The sequence below is a fragment of the Vollenhovia emeryi genome, unplaced genomic scaffold (assembly GCF_000949405.1).
Source record: "Vollenhovia emeryi isolate VEMERY1.0 unplaced genomic scaffold, V.emery_V1.0 DF939127.1, whole genome shotgun sequence".
Classification (NCBI taxonomy): domain Eukaryota; kingdom Metazoa; phylum Arthropoda; class Insecta; order Hymenoptera; family Formicidae; genus Vollenhovia; species Vollenhovia emeryi.
Window position 1 is genome coordinate 2,798,554 of NW_011967239.1, and position 19,663 is coordinate 2,818,216.

General features: G+C 43.7%; 1 protein-coding gene across 5 annotated transcripts in view; it reads left to right on the plus strand.

Annotated features, from left to right (window-relative positions):
- The first annotated feature begins 1,432 nt into the window (after nt 1-1,432).
- LOC105568877 (Down syndrome cell adhesion molecule-like protein Dscam2) overlaps nt 1,433-19,663 on the plus strand; it is a 179,948-nt gene continuing 161,717 nt past the window's right edge. For 4 of the 5 annotated variants that reach the window (XM_012024883.1, XM_012024885.1, XM_012024886.1 and 1 more), the window contains exon 1: nt 1,433-1,806. The gene's annotated coding sequence lies outside the window, so the exon portion shown is untranslated. Of the gene's footprint in view, nt 1,807-10,700; nt 10,848-19,663 lie in introns of those variants that run through there. The other variant, XM_012024884.1, reaches the window with a different exon arrangement.

Consider the following 19,663-nt stretch of genomic DNA (forward strand, 5'->3'; position numbering starts at 1 on the left):
AAATTCAAGAAATCACTTCTGGTTTTTACAATTGTTCCTTCAAAGCTGTAATTACTGTTTATCGGCATTTTAATATGAGATCAAATATATTTAATAATACGTTCAAGATTGAAAGGTAAATAGAGTGGATAAATTATGCAAACGCAAATATAGTGAAAGCATAAGTTTGATTTAATTAAAAGAATGGATGTTGTTTCATGACGCACTTGATATTTCTCGATCGCAAAGATATCTGTTTTTCAACTCAAGATAAATGTCGTATCAATTTTTCGAGAGAACATTTACGTGGAAAAAGGTATACATTAAAGAATTTCCGATTGGGAAGAAAATTAATTTAGCAATAATAATATCTCTCGTGGTGTCTCCAATACGTGCTATCCATCGATCATCAAAGTCGGCAGCCATTAAAAAGACCGAATCAGCTCGTACGCGGGTATCAGATTCGAGAAATTTTAATGGAAAATATCGCGCGTTCGGGCGGATTAGCCGTCAAATCCCTCGGGGGATATCCTTTCAAAGAAGGCGCGACACATTGGCCGTAAGCGATCCTTAATTAGGTCGTCTCTATTATGTTAATAGGATTTGCACCTGCAGCCGAAGTAGTGAGGGTCTCCGCTCGAGAGTTAATCCCCCGACTGGTGTAGGTCAACCATGGCAGCCACCGTGACCCACGGAGGACCCTTGATCGCGGGAATAACGCGCGAACGGCTTTCTGCGAGATGGAAATGGAAAATTCTCGCGACTCGTCGATACGGGAACGAGGGCGGACGGGGAAGAGAGAGAGAGAGACGGGCAGAAGAAGGCGAGACCTCCCTCCGGCGAAGGGTGGAACTCTGAGACGTAAATTGCAAATGTTCCGGAGAACTGGATAATCGGATAATCAGCCAGACCGTTCCGTCTCCGCTCGTCGCTCCGCACCTCGCATCGCCGCCGATTCCAATATTCCGCTTTTCTCGAGACATCGGCCGATTGATTCGGGATGAGTTACTGGCGGAAGAAAAGTCGACGCTACTTTCGGTAAGTGACAATGCGTTACATCTTCCGTATAATCGTTGAAAGCGCAAACTTTCGTCGTTGCATTTAACTCCCGCGATTTTCTATTGTATAGGCCTTCACACATAAAATTCCGTAAGGACGTAAAACGTAAGCCTAAGAAAATCGACCAATCACAGTCGAGAACGTAAGGCAATAACGCAAGCAAATCCAATCTGTTGATTTTCTTACGCTTACGTTTTACGTCCTTACGGAATTTTATGTGTGAAGGCCTTATGTATGTGCAAAATGTATAAACGTGTCGGTATGTTCGCAAATTCATGTAAAAAGGCATCGGGGGGTTTTTCTAGAATACAAAGAAACAAATACCTCGCGTACACGCGTCACATGATAAACAATGATGCGAGAGCCGTTTGTCCTTTCGCACCGAGCGGCTCAAGGGTACGCGTCGTTCAAAGTCGAGGACAGTCGCAGTTAGACTCTCGCTCGGGTCGGTCGCTCTACACGCTGCGTATCATATCATTGATAAACCGTCGAATTAATGAAATCGTTGAATGAGAGATCGTACAAGAGCCTACAAGAGCTCGAATGTTATCGCGTTGCGGTTAAATGTGCTCCGCGTCGAGGGTTTCCACGAGAGTTTCCGCTGTCAAAAATTTCGCTCTCGCGATTGTATTCGCAAAGTGATAAGGCGGACACGTTGTGCAGTCTTTATTTCGCGGTGAAGCGTATCGCGAATGTGCGCGTCGCGAGTGTGCGTGCGTGTGCGTGCGAGGTGGCTTTAGCAACGGAGGAGACGTCGCGTGGCAGACGGTGAGTAATTCATATAAATTGCAATGCTCTCTTACTTTTGGAAACATTTATCGCAATATCCGCGGGATTGCGGGATCTATAGTTTCATTGATATTACGGCTGTCCGAGGTGATTAACCGCGAGTTGACTGTGGAAATATTTTTAGCGCCAAAGTTATTCTCGATATCGTGCCGTTTCAACTGCGAAAACAACGCTCGGTGAATCTTCCGTGCGGAGAAACAATTTATTTTTTAACGCATTTACTTGCGGCGCTACGCGCGCGAGATTTTAAAATAAAAGACTCAATATTATGCAATGCGATACACGCGGGGGCGATACGATAGTTTGTTACAGCACGCAAACGTTTTATACGTACAATTAAAAGGATTGTAAATCCGCAGATAACGATTATTACGTTTCATGTACAAAGTGTGTGTGTCTCTCTCTCTCTCTCTTTCTCTCGCTTCGTTTTTTGCAACAATTAATTGGGAATATTACTTGAAACGCGTTCGAGCAGCCTCGTGTTTTATTTCGCAAGTATTCTCTCATTAATAACAGGCGATTCTTTTCGCGAATTTCACAGTTCTTTTTCGCGGCGAAAAACCTTCGCGAGCAGGACGCGAGAAATAACACGAGCGATGTTTCCCCGGGAATAATCGACGAGAAAAGTCAGTGAGGAATAAACCGTTCGATTGCAAATCGGTCCCGGCTGCAACTTTTCGTATATGGAACAGACATCGTTCTATTATCGAGCCGGTATGTCTCGTAGTTTGCGATGTTCAATATCGTGGGCCGCAGACCGCAGGCCGCAAACCGAGAATCCAGGGGAGAATTCGCGCAATGGGTGCACTCGCAGGGGGCACTGCTGATTGGTTTGGACCGCGGGCTCGCGCACTTAAATTTGATCGAACGCGCTTCATTTCCATCCGGACAGGAAGATAGAGTGAGGAATCGAGCGACCGGGTACCTTTCCGAGAAGCTTATCGTGCCCCTTTTCCGCGCCGCCGATAATGTTTGACTTTGATTTCATCTGGAATTACTTCGCGACTTCGCCGCCAAATATTGACCTGCGTTGGCTCTTTAACTCGCAGCGCGCAAACTCGCGCGCTCACTGCTCATTGTCGAGGCGTCAAGCCAGAAGCGTTGTTTTACGGCTGCTTTTTCGATCGGCGCTATTCAGAAATAACACCAGTCGATAGACGAAACGTTACTCCAATCCGTTCTCTTCCCGAGATTATTTGTCCAGCGCATTCGGACGAGTGTGGAAAATACGATTACGTTTCAACGACGATCGCGCGTACTGCCCTGATCTTTCCATCTTATATTCCTTTAATGTCACGAACGTATCGGTGGGGGCGCATTTTGGACCGCGCGAGCGCACGACGAACGGTAGAGGGAAAATCGAATGGCAACTGATAACTCATAGTCATTAGTGATAACAACTTCAGGGCACGACGAATCGCTCTGCATCGCGAAACTGTCTGCAACTGCCAACCGCAGTGTTCAAGATAAACTTGTGCTCGTCTACCCCCGGTCGATGAACTTCTTGCGCGTTCTCCCATCGCGGCGCGCTTCTTTATCATCTTCTTATCAAAACCTTGCTGAAAAAAGGAAAACTGTCATCGCAATCTCGCAGTGTATCCTCTCGCACGCTCGTATCAGCTTTTCAAAACGGCGCTGTCGCGAAAACCATGTTTATGCGCCTCACTTGGGAAAATTACAGAATCGGCGTAAAATTATTAGGAAAATTCGCGCGTGTTTTACTTTTCATCATTCGGATGCTCCAGCTTTAAGTTCTGTCTATAAATTAATCGTCGAATAAATTGCTTACTGGAGGAGCTTTGGTAATTTCGCGTGAACGCGTGACTTAGTAGATGAAAATTGAAAGTCGATTAAACTGGTACTATTTAGTCCTCCATCGTTTAATTACAAATTTGCATTTGCGTTACGGTTGGGTAGTACAAAAGGTTCGTCATGTTTGTCAAATGAATTTGAAAATGAGATTTCAGCGAAATTAAGGCAGAATTGCGACGCGGGCTTTGGTACACTCTTTCTCGCGTCTAAAGAGAAATTTTTCAATCTCCTTTCCAAAGGGCTCCGATTTTCCAACTTTAATACAAAGCTGAATGGAATTGTGATAAATTTTGTGCATCAATTTAGTCCCTTTTTACATGCTTCTCGATAATTCAATTAATTAATTTGAAATAGTTGTAAATTTATCTGCACGAAATCGACTGAGTAATTGTATCGAGTTAACTGTTGTGAATAAACACATTTTGTAACTTTTCACAAAGCTTTATTAAATATCTTTGTAGAAGCACAGTTTATGATTCCATTTACGTTATTTTTATCTTCAATTAAAGTTGCTATTTGGTAACGCGTTTTTTTTTCTCAAGTTTTATATCAGAGATTATAGTATACATCAGTACCGTCGAAGAGAACTCGAATTCGCGCCGAGCTATCGTTATCCCGGCGAGGAAGCGGCCTCGCAAATTTGCATCCGAAATTTGCGCGGCCTCGTAAGGGTTGATGCGCCCTTAGACAAAACACCGCCGTTGCGCAACACACAAGCGCAGGGAGATGTACGCGGAGATGCGTGAGCTGATGCAGCCGGGGGTAGTCGCACGGAAGCCCTTTGTTCGCCGAGATATCTCGCCGGCTCTCTCGTCTTTTCGCCATCCGATGCATTCGCCGGAGCGTGGTCATAGTATGCAAATGATTACGGCTGCCGCGTTTATTAGGGCTGCCATAAATCCTGGCCCGGGTGGAGAAGGAGGCGGTTTGCCGCCGCCGCCGCCGCTGCCACCATCGTCGTCGTCGTCGTCGTTGTCGTCTTCCCGCTACGACGAGGGTTTGACTGCGGCGGTGGCGGCAGCGGCAGTCCCTCTCAAAGGACGAGCTTTAACGTCACGCAGACAGAAGGGTCCTGAAGGTACGACGGTGTACGGCGAGGATATCTGCGTCAGAATGCGACGTTTACTAATATGCGAATATTAATAAACAAAACTCCGGATTAATTAGCCCGCCGTGCACAAACTCGCGCGACAGACTCGTCTTGTCTCGCGAAACGTTTCGTTAGGATCCTCGGTAGCGCGGATGCGGAGTATAAAGGGGCAAGGGTTTTTTTTTTCTTTAAATAAAAAAGAGGAAGAACGGAACGGATGAACGCGCCAGAGCGTTTGAGATAATCTCATGAATATTCCGTCAATTTGTTTTATTTCGCGTGTTTTACATGCAAAATAACGAGAGTATCGCGATATCTGCTACTTGAAAATGACAGCGTTCTCGTAACTGTATAACGTAATAAAGGGAGAATAATTTTAAGTTTTATCAAAGGAATATATCAGACTGATATGGAGAAAATCTGTCTTCGCTATTTTCGCGATTTTGTAAGAATTTTATTGTTAAATTTTAATTATTAAATTTTCATTTATTCGGTTATTGCCTTTTAGTTAGTGGAAATTCACGGACTAAAGAAAAGTTTTTCGCGTTTGTTTTCCAATAAAAAATTTCGAGAATAATGAGATAAATTATTTTGATTATTGAATCTTCGTTTATTTGCCTATTGGTTTTTCATTACAATTAGGGGATTAAATGAAGAATACAAGTTTTTTAAATTCGTATTTTAAATTAAAAAAACTTTGAAAATAATTACACTTCATTATAAAGTGAATTAAGGAACAATCGAGACAAAAGTTGATGCAGGAATCCGCGCATATGAAACGTGGCGTTATTTACACGCAGTGTATACATGTAAACCGATTAAAGGAGACTGTTGAAATTATTTGGTACGTTCGTTCATTTGATCACAATAAAGAATCGAGCGAGATACGATCTTTACAATTACGGGCGGAAGTGCTACAAAGGAAGTCCACCGCTCATGGCTTCCGCGAGTAAACTGCATGAACTATGTAACTTTGCGCGGAAACAACGTTGCTGCGATCGCCTCCGGTCAAGCCTCCAATTACATTGTGTAATTGGATAGTAAGGGAATGGCTGCATCGAGCAACTACCGTTTCGAATGATCACGTCGCACTTTGTACGATTAATTGTTATTGAAACTCGTGAAAATAACTGATCGCAGAAACGTGCCATCTTTGATATTTGAGGAAAGAAAACTCGAGCGGGCATTTGCCTAGCGTCTAATGAAAAACACTCTAGAGTCTTGACTTTGGTAATAAACCACGAAGAAATTACATCACACGTACATACCGCGTCTATTCGGAGTACACTCTATAGCTGTTGTAATTATTTATGAATTATGCAAGTACCTTTTTCTATTTTGTATACCGCACGAATTCATTGAAATTTTGCAAAACAAGTTGTATATTTTCTGCCTTGTGCAAAAGATGTTGGCGAGAGCTTATGCTCTAAAGACATCAGCCTTTTTATCTGCATCCCCGTCTTCGTCTTCGTTTTACTCCTTTTACCTTTTTTCTCGCCCGGTTCTCTCGCCACCCCTTGCCGTCGACGGTTTCTAGGTGTCTCCGTTGCGGGCAACCGTCGGAATCGCTTCTTTTGCTCTTCTCCCCGTCGCGCGATATCGCTTTCTTTATCTCCCTTTCACTCTCCCTCTCCGTCCCTTTCCCCTGTTTTTTTCCCCCTCTTTCCGCATCCGGTCCGCTTCAGACAATCGGACGCGGTCCTCAGGAGGGAGATGGGTAACGATCGGTTGAATTCCGCGATAATTGCTGGAGCCTTCGCTTCCACTTTGCAGATGCAGACAGACGCGATTCCGCGGCCGAACGGATGCATTTTAATCCCGCGGCCCTCAGGGACTCGCTTGCTGATTCGATCCCCGGATTTTCTCCGATGTTCATTGTTTTCGCATCGATACCCGCGCGGATTTCTACCGTCGTGCGCGAGCATCTTATTTCCCTCGACAAGAGACATCCGAGACTCAATCAGGCTCCGATTACTCTTAGATCGTTTCCTAGATTCGCGAGACACAAGCGCGAATGAAAGATCAGGCACGAAACGGTATTGATTATCCAATTAAATACTCGGCAACAACTGGACGCGATTAAGTGGAGTGAGAAAAGTGTCGCCTAGTTTATAACCAGGGTGAACATTGCAATCAACTTGCAATTTTTCTTTCGCATTGTATACCAGTCTTATTTTACCTTTTTCTATAAATATGTAAAACTTTGAAAAGGATGGAGGACAATTTGCAATTTTTTTTCTACCCCTGCATTATTTCGCGTATCGAAATTGCATAGCTTTATTTATTACTCGCGGAGGAAACATAATGCCAAAATTGCTCCTGCCTGGCCGGACTAATGACGTATCGCGAATGCGATATTCGCCCCGCCAATTTCGGCCTCAATCAACATCAATCTGGCGGGATTTTGCGCCCGCCACATTTTAGTTTCCACCATTGAGCATACACATGCACGCAGATTATTCCACTTTAATTGCATACCCCGGATATTTTCGCCCGTTCACTTTGGAAAACCAGAAGTTTGAACCAAAGTCCTACGGTTACAAAAGAAAAGTGTGATGCGCGCAACGAATTTCGCTGTGCGAAGTGCGGATCGAAGCGTGAAAAAAAGCTCCGCGGGGTCAAAATTTACAGGACCGATATGTAACGTTGCTCCGGCCGCGCTGTGCACAGAGAGAGAGCTTGATTTGACTGTAATGTTTAACATCGCTTATTAGCATCACGCAAATAGACTTTATCCCGCCATAATTTCGTCGTATTGACACTCGCGGGAGAAATTATGAATTACACCGCGGAAAAGGGCTATTAAAAAGCCGCGAGATAGAAGCGAATCGGGGCGCGTGTTTAAGGCGGGTAAGCGCGGCGGCGTTCGCGCAATTACCGCGCGCGCTAATGACGTTTTTAATATTCCCGACCCGCGTTAATTGCCGGCCTTTCTCGCTGATGCGAGCGCGGAGAGATCCCGCCGTTGTCCGAGGAATACCGAAATCCCGGAAACATGTCGCCGGTCGAATCCCACGGTGATATGAAGTGACCGTCCGAATGGAGCCGGTAAGGGATTTACGGCTCGCTTTATGGAGGAAGTTCGGCGTACGGACGCAGACTCCAAAGGATCATTATCCGTTTACGCCCTTCGGGCGTGACGGGGCGACCCGGCGGCCGCGCCGGTGTACGTTTTATCGCCGGTAATATTGAATATTTTTACAATCACGTAAACGGATACGCCGACACGGCGAACAGGGTGGGATGATAAGGTTGACAAAGAGTTTCGCGAGCTCGTTAAATTGCGATTGGAGTGACGCGCGGTCGGCTTTATTCGTCGCCTCGTAGCGTTGCGGAAACATAATCGAAACTGACACACTCGCGATTGCGCGTTTAAATAATCTCGGGGCCGGGGGTTATCGGTCGCAACGCAACGCAACGCAACGCGCGCTCGGTCCTTCATCCCCCGGCGGCGTTACCGGGGTAATTATTGTAGGTCGGCAGCGCCCGGTTAATTACAGAGCGACACACCTACGTCCGTGCGCATGCGAGCGAGCCATCTGATACGTATGACGAGAACGAGATCACTCGGCTGAGATTTCGCGGCCTTCGATCCCGTCGAAATAGCTTTTAACTCTTGGTCGCTGCGAGAAAGCCTCGACGAGACTTTCCCTTGCTTTCCGAAACTAGAAATATTATTTAGTTCCGGAGCAAAGTGGCTACCATGAAAAAATATCCGCCGCTGTATTTAACCTTCGGGCGAATTTGTAGGTAAAAGAAAATAACGCGTAAGGCCGCGGCGATGCAGGTTTAAACGTTAACGTCGTTTTTTTCCATGTCTGTCTAAAATTAAAAATTTTACGTTCCGTCGCTTTATGTTTTACTACGCGGCGGCGGCGCTAACGTTACGTCTTTCCCGCTGCATATTTTAATTAGATTCTGAGGTGGTCTGGTTTACGCGCGCCGGTGTCGCTTGAATATTCCATACCGCTGGGTCATCGGCTCGCGCAATATGGCCTCCATTGCCTGATAATTATTAGGGAGAGTTTCAGCCCTCGACGCCCCTTTGTAGGTGCGAGGCGTTCGCTCGGACGAAATAGGGCCGTAAAGGGGCTGTTCTCGTTGAGAAGGGGGTGAGCAGGAGTGAAATTTCGCGCGTGTTCGAGCCCATGCAGCCACCTTGGTACGCTGGCCAGATGTTTAAGGTCGCCGGAGATCAACTTTAGCGCAGACAGTCTTCGGCGGATCACATTTTTCTAACAGCGCGACGTGTTCCGTTGAAATCGGCGTTAATTCGTTACGCGGTAATATTGTGCGAAAGATAAACTTGTGCGCCTATAACATTTTGAATGACGGGATTGTGAAAGCTATTTCAACGTTACGAATGCAATCGTAATTGAGTGAAAGGTTTATTTTCCTCCTGTTAACGTGCGAGATTAGAAACTTATAAAGGCACAAGCACGTTAAACAGCTTGGGATGGAAATTAAATTTCAGCCCTGCGAAAAAAACTCGGAGCAATTACTTTTTCTCCCGAAGTGCAATATTCATGCAATTGTGCGATATAATTACTTGGCGCAGAATTTGCTCGCTTGGGCAGTTTGCGTGTTCGCTCTGGACAATAGCAAAGAGGTCGTAATAAATGTCGAGTACTCCGGCAGATAATAGCTCACGCTGCAGCGAAAAAAACGAATTTAAATAATTTTATTGCGCTCTGCGCAGTGTAATATTTAAAAAATTATATCGAAAATTCTCATTATAATGCAATAATTATTAATAATTATCGTTAATTAAACACTGATTGCACATTTAATGCAAATATTTAATACTGCAATTATTCTTCGCGAAAAATATAATACATTAAGCTGCGGTAATGATTTTCATTAAAAAAGCGATTAAATTTTGTAAATAATTACGCAACGAAGGGAAATATAGTAATTTTTCCTCTCTTTAATTTTACCGTTCTCGTGGATTTGTAGTTTGCTAATTAAAACGGAGCAAAGTCGAAAGATAGGAAACTAAATGGAGTGGGTATGGAAGAAGCTCAGAAATCGCTCGCGCGAAATAATTATGTAACATGATGCTCGAAGACGTTGCCACAATTCTGTTTCCTGCTCTTTAAGAACTCTTATTTATTTCTTTCGCTCTCTGACTATATTATTCTCTGACTACATTACTTCCTGAATCAGAAAAGAATATACATGAAATATTCAAACTATATCTAGATAAAACGCTTTGTAGAATGTTTTTCGTAAATATTTGTAGGAAGTCTTTCGTAAATATTAGAAACCAATTAAAACGCATTTATTGTAAGAAAGGCTGAGCTACAATAATTGTTTCAAAAAGAGTTGCTTCTTGTCATTGAAACGCACTTGCGCATAAAAAATTACTGCGTCCTACAAGGGGGGGGGGAAAGTAACATCCGTGTCAGTAGTTTTCTACTTTTGGGACGAAGGGATTTACACCGACCCCAGCAGGTAGTAAAGGGAGTAAAGTCAAATTCCGTGGACGATGGCGCGAATTCGGCACGAAACGAAGAACGTGGAGTGCTAGCGGCAACGACAGAGGTTGACCGAGGAGAGGAGAGTCGCGGTGGATGAAAGCGACGAGGGGGAGAGGAGCCGGGTGGGTGGAGGGTGGCTGCAGCCGGTCGGAGGGAGAGACAAGGGGCGAACAGAGGGAGAGAAGGGGGCGGAATTTCGCGCGTGCTCGGCTTCATCCCTCTCGACCGCCGCTGCCGCCGCCGCCGCCGCCACCACCGCTGGATGCTGAGGGTAGCTGGACCGCGCGCGTGAGGTGTCAGTTCTGCGCGCGATCTCCTCCCTGAAGGTGTCAACCTGCTCGCGTTCTATCCCAACGTGTTCGCCACAGCGGTCACGCACGATCGGAAGGCACGCACGCTCCCCCGCGGTTTCTTCCCTCCTCTTCCGATCGTATCTCTCGTCCGCTTTTGCTCTCCTCGCTTTCCCCCCCCCCCGCGATTCAACGGCGAGCTGTTGTGAAACGGAGCTCTCAGTGAAAGGCTCGAGGGTCCTCTTCTTCTGGACGCGGGCAGGGAAAACCATACTTTCGAGCCTGGCACGTGACACGTTTCAGCTGGCGACGACTATCATGCTGGCCGGGATCTTCGAGGGCAGCAATGTACGTGAAAAACCGCTCGCGGTAGAAAGTTCGGTCGCATGCGTACTGCATTTTTCCCTCTTGCCAATGTGCACGCGGCCGTGGGACCAGAGAGGAAGGGTGACGTTAGTGGTCGTGTCTATCAAGAAGAGGGAAATGAGATCGGATGTGTGGTATTAATACCAGAATACATGAGATCGTTTTAGACCGTTCAGTGCTTTCTATCGGACTGCGAAGTCCGCATTTCTGTCAAAGTAATTTCAAGTTACTCTCCATGTTGACGCTGCGCAAATTGTATGAGAAATATTCTTTTACACTTTGAGGCTATATGATCGATATACTTTTTTCTTCCTTCATTTATATAAATTATATAAATTGAACAATAGAGAACAACCCGATCATATAATAATACACATTATTACCCTAAATAGATATTCTGGTATTAATGTAGATATTAATAGCAGTTCACGTTGTTTCATTATTTATTTATTTAAAATAGCGAATACATTATATATGTGTATATGGGGGGTATGCATGTTAATATTTAAATTTTCGGTGAAGTTAACTGTTAAAACGGCTAGTCACGTCTCGATTGTCGTGTCTCGATACGTTATCGAGCGCGAAATGCAGTATCTAGCATTTTGCATTTCGTTCAAGTATTATTCGGTCTTTATTCCCTCGATCTTCCACAGAGCACAATGCCGAGAGAATTGCGCTCGCGATGTCGATAATTGCACATTGTGGTAGCAGGTGTTATGACATATCGATATGTCTATACGCTCTATTCCGCAGTTCGGATTTTGTATCGTGATATTATTACAGGCGCTGTCTATTCTGCCATTCTCTTTTCTGCCGTGCTTAATAACGCAAATGGAGGCGCGAGATTTTTCCACGCGCTTGTTATCTTCCCGGAGTATTTTTTAGATTAAATTTTTCACATGTATTTTTCGTGCACGTATATATATTTGCATTTACCTATGCATTTATTATTTTTCACCCCCTGGGCTCTTATCTTCTCAGCTCCGTTATTCGTAAAAAATAAAAAATACGTCTTACTTAAACTATGTAGATCGCATTTAATTTAAATTTATCTCACTTGCGCATGCGTTGCATTTTAATTGTATTTAAAAATTAACAGCGACGTTTATTTCCTTTTTATTTAGCATCGACTGCAATTGTAATAACGTTGTATATCGTATTACTCACAGACTGCGAATCAAACTACATCAAGTACAAGACGTGAATACGACTCTTAGAATTATAGATCTCGTAATGACATTCGCATATCACACACCAACATACTCGGCGAGCGTTACGTGTTCATAACGGTGTTCCTTCCCCATTATCATATATATAACTAATCGACCGTATTTCCCTGGTGGGAAAGAAGATGCGGAATCCGTGCTTTTAAAAGGACGGCCAAAAAGTTTCGTCGCGCTGACACGCGGATTAAAACGTTTGCACCTCGCGCGTCGCGATCCACGTTAATAACGCCATGCGAACGAACATCGTTAGCGAATGTATCCCGCGGCGCGCTTGAATAAAGAGAATTATTGTAGGCAGATACGGCGGGTCGTATATCGCCGAGGCAGGTTCCTCAGGTGGCGATAATTCATCAGACTCGAGTAACTCGACCGCTTTCCGCGGATGATTAATTAATGTCAGGGGCAGCGCTCGCTCTCTCGCTCCCAATTTTCTCTCCTCTCTATCAACCATCGTGATGGCTGTTCGATAATTTTTATTATTCCGGCCGGCACTATTTCGCGATTTATGCCGTGTCGATCTCACGGCCGGGGCTTCGAAAGTACGGGGAAAAAGTAATAAATCGCTCTTAAAACCTTCACCATAGTGTGGCAGATCGAAAAAAGCTTTTCGGGAAATTGAGCGAGAGCTGATAAAAAGTTAATCAGCCACACTTATTAATTCAGAGACGTGACATTTACATCGTATTACGGTATTTAGATATATAATTGCGTGCGGTATTTTACAAATTTATTCTATCTTTTAATTTGAATATATATGAGAATAGAATAGCAGTGGTTTTCGCGGTTGACCACACATTGGAATTTATGCTTCTGGGTAAGATAAATGAATGCAATTTATCGTACAACGTAACGATAGTAATGTAAACTGTATTGTAAATTAATTACATTACTTATCGATCGCTTAACGATCGTCTCACCTCTAGCTGTTTCGCCTTTCATTTTATTTCTAAATAATACATCTCTTGCGTGGAATTAACAGCGCTTCAAACTCGACAACTGGGAGTTGTCTGGTAACTTAACGGTTAACTTGAAGGTTGAGATATCTATAATCCCTGACATCCATCCTCCACTTGGACTTGGCGCGATTTATTAAAGGTATCGCGTACTTCGTTCGTATGTTTGCACGCTTTTACGATCGGCGTTGATACCCTCGGCGGTTATTTACCTTCGGAAAGAGCGTAGCCCGAGAAAAACCACCCTCTGAATTTTACGCTCGGCGAGATCTTTGCTTGGCACTTTGTTTCTTACCTCGCGTCTGTGAATAATACACGCATGCATGTGCGGTGAAAATGAGCTTGTCCGAGCAAACGGTCCGTTTAATGTGCCAAAAACTGGAACGAACTCAATAACCCGGTTTAAGCATCTCGTCGGCTGCATGTAACTACTCGAGTGACGTTTTAGTGGGACACGGAACATTTTAGCGTGCGTTTGATGTCAGTCCGTCAAGAGAGAGAGAGAGAGAAAGGGGGGAGAGGGGGAGAGAGAGAGAGAGACAGAGAGATTAATTTTAAACAATTCAAAGAGAAATTTACGCTGCCGGCCCTGCTGGATCACGTTGTTTTGCGGAAAACTAATGCGTCTTGTCTTAGAATTCTTGTTTTCCTTCGTATTATCTCTGCTAGGGATTTATCTTTTAACATAGTAAATGCAGTTATATCAGAAATTGAGTTATCAGGCGGGTTTGTAGGAGAATTCGCCGTATTACAAAGTAACGGATTTTATTCGATTATATCAGCATCAGAAGCTCTCCATTTGCTAAAACTTCAATAGTCTACGTCGTTAAAATGGCATTACTGTAAATTGTTGACTTTCAATCTCGTGACGATTTGAAATAAAAGCGAAGACCATATTTTTGAACGATACAGAGAAATTATAAAATACACGAGTTCATATATGCTTGGTGGACTATATTCGTCCTGCGCCACGGTAAACTGGAGTTAAAGTCTAAATGAAATCGCTCTGCATTTTTCGTATTTTTTTTTACTCGGCAAAAGTTACTTGAGCGCGCAAAATAAGTGCTAAAAATATCGTACGGAGTACAGTGGTTGCGTGTTGATTAATGTATACCATTGCAATATATAACAATTCTTTTGTATGTTTTCAGTATTTGTTAAAACGAACAGTTCTTATGGAATTTGAGTAAAGCTCCGAAAAGCTAGCAAATAAATAAAAGCGGAAAAGTAACGGTAGCAATTTAATTAGTTTCATTTATTAAAAAAATTTTTTGTGTACACAAATCGTTAGGAACATTTTAATTAATATTAGTGAAACGGCCAACATAAATTCCTCAGCACAATGTCGATGTAAGCTAATTATTTTATTAATTAAGACGTTTGTGTGTCACGCATAATGTACGTAGCATAATGCGTGTGTATATAGCCTCGTATTTAATTTTCAAAGATAAAATAAGAGAGAGAGAGAAAGAGAGAGGGGGGGAAATTTTTTAAAAATTCGACCAAACTGGCAAAAAAAGATCTTTATTTAAGTCATAACGTTTCGACCTTTTTAGCGGGTCCTTTTCAAGTATAATCTAATGTTGACTGAACAAATTAATTTATGCCGAAATAGAATGAGTCTGTGGCAGCAAATTCATAATATCATATATGTCTAGGTAGTCAATGGATTTTCAATAACGATGTCAACTTCCAAAATTTTCTAAAACGTACGGTTGCTGCTCAAAAATTTGAGAAATTGACATCGCTATTGAAAATCCATTGACTACCTAGACATAGGATGATATTATGAATTTGCTGCCACAGACTCATTCTGTTTCGGCATAAATTAATTTGTTCAGTCAACATTAGATTGTATTTGAAAAAGACCCGCTAATGAGATCGAAACGTTGTGAATTAAATAAAGATCTTTTTTTTGCCAGTCTGGTTGACTTTTTAACAAATTTTCCCTTTGCTTAATTGCCACAGGCAACAATAAGCTTCACTCAATTATAAAACATAATAAATAAAATAAAATAAGATAAAGTAAGATAAAGTAATGCCCACTGGGTATTAGTAGGCATTGGTGTACATGATTTTGGTCAACGGTTTAGCCCTCGGCTTTACTTATTATCAGCATTGTTGGCTTCTTAACGTTAAAAATAATTGATCCACATTATCCTGCAATGATTATCATTTTAAGAAAACCCTCGTGAAAATTTCCCGTGTTGATAAATGGACGGAAATGTCATACGTCAACTAAAATTTCGTGTAATTCGCTGAAATTTTCGTGGACAGCCTCTCTTTAACATTTCGGCATATATGCCGTCATTCTCGCTCGCAAAGCCCGTAAAGCATTTTTTGTTTACCGCTGTTATACAGGGATATATATATAGCTTCGCGCAGGCGTTTGAGGTATTTTTTCATTAAACGCGAATTCGACTCAAATAGAAACGCACAGATGGTCCGCGCGAACGCGGAAATAACATTTTGCGGCCCGTGCGGTACGGCTTCGCGCAAGGAAATCGAATTTCGAGAGCTCGGAAGGGATTCCGTTAGCTGTTTTCAGGGGTAAAAAAAATTAGAGGCCGCGGTGGCGGGTCCTGTCCACGTTAATTGCTTTAACCGGTTTCCGCGTTTCCCACAATTGACGGTCTCGCAGTTCGCGCTTATTATATCCGCGAGCCCCCTCTGCCTTCTGACGCGAAATGCGCGGACCTCGGCCTTTTTATCTCTTTTTACTTTCGCGCCCATTGTTTTCTGCAAAATTGATCAATTTGAATGAGAGAACAAAGTATCGTTATGCACCTGCGCGGGAGTATATCAAATACGAGGGAATCCAATTTAGGTAAATGAGAATGGTACATCACTCGTCCGAATAAATTCGATGAAAAGTAACCCGGCGTTCTGTATGCCTCTTATACAGGTAAATCCTTTTGAGATCGATCGGACAAAGCCACGGTGCATCGAAACTTGGCGATCTCGCCTTTATCCCCGGCGAGGAAATCAGTTTCATTTAACGTAGCGAACGTCAGAGAGTCTCGCAGCGCGTTTTATTTGAGAACTTTATCGACGGATTGACCGGATTCTCTCCGGTTGCTGCGAAAAGAGGAAATTTCTTATGCGGCTCTTCTCGCGTGGAAATAAGGATCCGAAACGATCCCCCCGGCGTATCGATTCCATTTTCAAACGCGTAAACTCGTCCTTTCTCCGCCGGTGACTCGCCGCGCCGCGCTGCCCCGCTTGAAAGGGCAATACGTTTTCGATCGATCTTAATTACAGGCGTATAAATACACATTGAACGCGTTACCCAATTTCTTCATGTTATACTAATGGGATCCGCGATCGTAAAAAGAGCGGAAAATACATCGCGGGAGAAACGGAAGGCCGCGCAAAATTGATTGACCTTTCAGCATTCCACGGATGCCGGCAACTTATAAAACTTCTTAACCAGCCACTCGAAGAAAAGAGTTTCCTCGTCGCTCCTTTTTACTGTCCGTCCCATAAGAAATGGAGAAAGTAAGCGAAACTCGCCCTCCTCCCTCCCTCTTTCATTTTCTCTTTCTCCCTCTCTCGGGTTTCCGTTTCCTCTTGTTTCACTAGATTCCACCGTCGCCCCGTATCCGCTTCCGGTGAATTTTACTACGGAAAGTTTGTACGGATCTCACGACGGGGAGTATGAATAATCCAAGAAATTACCATGAAATCTAACGGAGGATCTATCGAACGTTAACTCCGCGAGGACACTCGGAGTTTTAACGGTTGCGTACGCAAAATATAATTGACAAATAAAAATTAATGGATTCCCATGCGTAATTATGTTTACGTAATTTGGGCACATTTCCCGAAATATTTACTAAGAGGGATCTGCGTTTGTTTCTTTTTACGTTATAAACTTTAACGCTTTTACTACTAGGATGTACAAGTTTCATTAATATTTTTTCTCTCTCTGATTCCTCGGAAATGCTAATAATAAAATAATAATAAGCGACAGATAATTCAATGATTAAAGGATTAAATTGAAAAAGCTTTAGACCGTAGGTATTACTTATCGCTACACGTTACGCGTATAAGGATTAAACGTTGCAGGAAGCTCGAGCTCTTCCTGCGGATGACAGCCTAAAATTTAAGCCACACCGTGGAATCCCAGAGCGGTAGCTTCTCTTTGACAGGGAACATTAGAACAAGAGTATCTAACTATGTCGCTAAATTCTATCAGGAGGGCGCGTTAATAGCGTAATGGAACATCCTGGTAGTACGCGCTGCGCACTGGATATCTGAATAATTTCTCCATGAATATCCAAGGTATTCGCGTATCGACCCCGCGGCGCAACTCCTTCGTCACGTCCCTTAAAAAATTCCGCTCGGGCGCGCGTAATTACCGTCGGGCTCGTTAACACGCGAATCAAGAGATTCTACGAAAAAAAGTGTTCGCAATAGGATATCCATTAATACCCGACGAGAGATCTGTCGCGCGGATTAAAAGCGAGCCGCGTGCGCAGATGGACGAGAGATTTGCCAAGAGTGTGCTAGACAGATCGATGTTACATTCTCGGTGCAAAACGGAGAGAGAGAGAGAGAGAGAGAGAGAGAGAGAGAGAGAGAGAGAGAGGGAGGGAGGGAGGGAAGAGTTAAAAGAGAGAAAGGAAAAGAGAGAGAGAGAATCTTTTTAAAAGGGAGATGGATACGTCAAACGAATAGTTTATTAGAATATAGGTCGCGCGGAATTACGCGACGCGCGTTTTGTTGCTCGCGCCCGGTTCTGCCGAGCCCGGGGCGAATTCCTCGCATGTACGCGCGCGCATAACTAACGCGTTTCAATTGGGGTCGTGCAAAAAGGACGGGCACGTGTGCACGTTTTTCATATGCCACGTGTAACGTCGCCGCTGATACCGTGGTGCAGTATCGTGAAAGCGTGTGTACATCATCCCGCGATGCATCTCGCGGCTAAATTTGACAAATTATGAAAAACGCGTCTATAACGGATAGGGAGTGAAGTCTTTTCAGAGACGAAGATCTCGACAGTTTCCGATTCTCGCACGGAAATGATCTGGCACCGATTCTCTGAAATTACAAGTGATTGATAACAAGGGAACTTTGACAGGTAAAGCTTCAGTATTCGACGACGAGTACACAGAGCGCCTTAAAAATCTCCATTTTAATTTCAGTAGATTCTTTGAATTTGCCAAGTTGATTTTTTTCTCAAAAGAAATTTATGATGAGGCTTTTATTTATTACAATTGCTTGACGCTCAGCATTAAGCACACTCGCAATTTCAATATAAATCGTAATCTAAAGAAGTATAAAATAAGTTTGAAAACAATCTTTGGTTCAATTTTTAATTACTGAAACGCACGAATTGAAAATGGTACGGGAGTAACCGGCGTCAAAATTTGGTCGAAGGAAAAACGATTGCAAATTCACGCAAACTCCGCGGGTGAAAGGAGTGACGAGGCGATTAAAACGTATCAAAGCGTATTTAATCAACCGATCGATTATTATCGAGCGTGCACATTCTCTGAAAATTAAGGGAAACGTAATTTCGCTGCGTTTTTGCGAAATTTGTCGCCGTCGCCGTTGCAATGACGACCGTATCTGCGGGATTTTACGTATATACAACTACGGGATTACGTATCCGCTTTACATTAATTACGCAGACGCAACTCAATCTCGGGGATTTAATTTGTTTTCAATTTATGCTCGCACGCTCTCTCTCTCTCTCCCTCCCTCTCGCTTTCACTCTTGTGAGAGCATAATTGAGGAGAGCGAGTCTTTCTGTCGATAGAAAAGGTTTATCTTTTCCGCATTTAACCCTTTCTCCTCGAACCCGTTGCACATTGAGCACTGTATCTTCTATGTTTCACTTGTACGTTACTCGTGCATTTAATTTTCTTGCTTCAGTTTCCCAGACTGCATGCATGTCTAAAACATCTTTAAGACGGCATTACGTTGTCTTTTAGACATGTACGTCTAAAAGACGTCTTAAAGGTATCTTCATGACGCCTATTAGACCCGCGTTGCTATCTGGGTTATAATTGTGCTCTGTGCAGCTCATGGTTGAAGCTCGCTGTAAGCCAGTCAACATTTTCGATCTTTCTGAACAATTCCTCAAGTGCTTATTCTAGTCGCGCAGAAATGGATTATGAAAGTACATTTTAGATTTTCTTCTTCGTATATAAATACAATAGAATGGGGTTAATTCCGGGCGTGTGCGAGCACGGGATAATTGCGTAAGGTCACGCGGCCGGAGGCATTCAACGCGAACGCATTTCGTAGCCGGTCGTTCCCACGCCGCGGCATCGGGCTGGATCGATACATCGAAGCGGTCATATCCGACTCCATAATTCAACGTTTATTGCGTAATCCTTTAATTCACGCCGATATAAATTAGAATAAGCTCGAATGGGGAGGGGGGCTGTCCGAGTGGATCTTCGTGTCCCGGAAATACCTGCGTGCGTAACCGATGCGAGCGTGCGATCGCGAGCTCTCGAAGCGTGATTTATCGCCCGGCGAAGGAGACGGCGATAATACTTTAGCGGCGCGTGACGCACGCGATCCGTGCATACGAATTCGACGTGCGCTTGTCACGTTTGATAAGCTTCCGGAGATATAATTCATTCGCCTGTCGCGAACGTGCGTT